The following is a 3156-nucleotide window of genomic DNA, read 5'->3' as shown; positions in this document are numbered from 1 at the left end:
CACCTCAGTCAGCTATAGTGAAGCAGAGTGACGCTTTTTCAAAGGTCTGCGAGGTAAGTACTTGAAATCTTTGAATACCTGGATTAAAATGTTATTGTGCGAAAAGCGGGTTATGCAACTACCTTGATGTTTGGAGCTACGCGAAGTGGAAAAACTTATAGGAACAAAGAAGAAAGGGTCCTGAATATAGTCCATTAATTTCACCTCCACGAAGTGACGAAGAGGGAGTAGCGCAGGATCCTCCGCGAAGTGCTATTCAGTTAATAAGATAAGGATTCCCGCGACTGCCACCTCCACCCACACCACCTCCAACTTCACCACTGTCACCTGCAACCTCACCCATACCACCTCCACCTCCACCACAGTTCAGCATGGAAAATTCAGTAAAGCTGCCTTTAATGAGGACTCGGACCAGTTTTGGTTCGTGGTGAAAGATGTATGGGAAGCTCAAGGCGTTATAGATGATCACATGAAAAATACAACACTGGTTAATGCTCTGCAGGATCGCGCGCTAACCTAGTACATCAAGTACTCTAAAGATAACCCAAATGATGGAGTGGCAAACATCCAAACTGCGCTGAACAAAGAATTCAGTAGGCCTAAATCTGAGGCACAGTGGATTGTGGGGTTCAAGGAAATCGTGATGCAACCAGGTGAGACCCTTGGGAACTAGATTAGAGGTTGAAGTGTAAAATCCATGAAGCTAATATGAACCTAATAGACGGACAACACCGCCATTTTCTGCAGAAGTTTGTACAAACACCACAACAACTGTTCTGCAACTTCTGTAGGTCGGTAGGGCATATGAATGCAACTGCAGAAGATATGAATTGATGATGGATAGACATCTGCCTATAGGGTACACGCAGAAATGAGCCCCCCTGACCAGAGCGTGGGGATGGCGCAGACAGGCTTTCTGGGGCGCAAACGAGGCCGAGGCGTAGGAAGACTTGGCAGAGGTCATAGACAACTAATTTGCTACAATTACGGAGGACCAAGACACTATGCCTGTGATTGCACTAATCCAACACATCCGTCGTGCAAGTATTGCACTTTGTTTGATCATAAAATAGAAGATTGTCCTACGCTGATAACAAGGATACGTGACAAAGGGGCGCTACCACCTCAGTTGACTCAGAACCTGCAAATGATGAGGTCTGAGCCATGCGAAGAGGATCTGAACGTGAATATAGTGCTCTGAAGTGGAATCACAATAGGAGATGACAAGGGGAAACAACCTGAAGACAACACATGGGTTCGCAAAGCTCCAACGAAGGAGGTTGAGTTCGATTTGGAGTGCGCACGTGAAACATTCATAGAAGCGAAGAAGAGCTTCGCTGAGGCCTCCACCTCAGGGAGTAAGGATAAGCCTGATCAGGAGATGGACCCTTCTATGCTTACAAACTTTCTGGAGACCTGCATGAAGTTATTGCATGATAGCAAGGTTGTGAAGGGGTTACAGGAGCTTATAAACAGATGCGTTGGAACCACTCCGGGTGAGCCGCACATGGTACGAAAGATTGGTAAGCATAAAACAAGGACACGACGAGAGATGAGGCTGACCGCGCAGATAAGAGAGTATGAAATGGATCAGGTTATTTTGGACCTGGGATCAGATGTGAATGTCCTACCGAAGTAGACTTCGGAACGGATGGAGAGACCCATGCAGCAGTGGTCTCTGATTCAGCGAAGGATGGCGAACCAGCAAAAGGTCATCCCCATGGGGCAGTTTCAAGGGGTGACTGTAGATATTGAAGGTGCGAGCGCGCTGGCTGACTTTGAAGTAATATAAATTGTGGATGATAGCAACCCCTATCCTGCGCTCCTTGGCACTGATTGGACTACTAATATGAATGAGGTAATCAACCTAAAGAAGCGAAAGATGATATTTGAGAAGAAATCGCTTTGCGTAATAGTAGATCCTGTTGAAGGATCGCGCTATACTGAACTAGTCCGCGATTATGAGAGCGATGAAGATCTAGACTGTATCTATAAGATAACAACGCGAGACCAAGATTGGGTGAATCCAACAGCGGATGGGTGAATTACATGGGATCGCGAGAGTTCCTGCACCTCGGACTCTGATGAAGAATTAGAGCGTTGGCAGAATCGGTTACATGAAGTACATGAAGTAACTACATTGAGCTGTAACATGATGATCTAGTCGTTGCACTGTGTGTCCTTAGAGGTAAGAAATCTGCCCACTTGTGATGGCCTGAATGATGTAGATATCTTTTTGGATGCATTTGAGAGGGAGGTACCAGAAAAGCAGCGCTTCCAGGCGTTAGACTGGGCACTGCGCGCTACGCCTGCAAGATGGTGGGGTACACACAAGGGAAGCTTTAATGATTGGTGCGAATGTAGGAGGATGATGAGAACACGCTTTGGGAAGCCGAAGGTATGAATAACAGACAAATATGATGGGCAGGATGTTCCGCGCGCGCACTTGGGTAAATGGGCTCAAGCTTATGAAGAGAAGCCCCAACTTGAATGGGTGCACTTGTTTTGTCACACCCTGGATGTCATCCCGATGAACTGGTACTTAGAAACAGAGCTTCGCCATGGTACAAGTGAATGGAATATTCTGCGCGAAGAATTCATAATGACATTCAGCTTTGAAGACGAGTTTGACTGCATTGACGAGGCGCTACAAGAGGTGAAAGCAACAATATTTAGGATATCGCAAGATCCTTTGGACCTGATTCAACCTGATTGGGCTACTCAGCTGAGTCACGCGTTGGAATGCTATAACGTAACCGCTGAAGAAGAGGATGAGGATCCGCGAAAGATTAACATCCCTAAAACAGAAGGTCACCACAAGGTTGAAAGACCGCATATTAAGAATCCTGATATAACCGCGCCGCTGAAAATGAAATAGGTAAACATTGGTACAGAAGCAGAGCCAAAATTCACGAAGATTGGAGATTACTGGGACGATGCGAAGGTGGATAAAGTCATTGAATTACTCCGTGAATACTAGGATTTATTCCTTACGAAGTTTACGGATCTAAAAGGGATAATCGGAGACCTAGGTGTTATGAAGATCACATTGAAGCCCGACGAAAAACCGGTTAAGCAAAGACCTTACCATCTCAATCTGAAGTATAAGGAGAAGGTCCGCTTAGAGCTAGACAAGATGCTCGTGGCAAGAATCAT

This window comes from Pinus tabuliformis, chromosome 2_2 (assembly GCF_031772625.1).
Source record: "Pinus tabuliformis cultivar Carrire ecotype Pingquan chromosome 2_2, CPIR1, whole genome shotgun sequence".
NCBI classification, from domain to species: Eukaryota; Viridiplantae; Streptophyta; class Pinopsida; order Pinales; family Pinaceae; genus Pinus; species Pinus tabuliformis.
The sequence above is the reverse complement of the archived record's forward strand: the minus strand, read 5'-3'. Positions refer to the sequence as shown.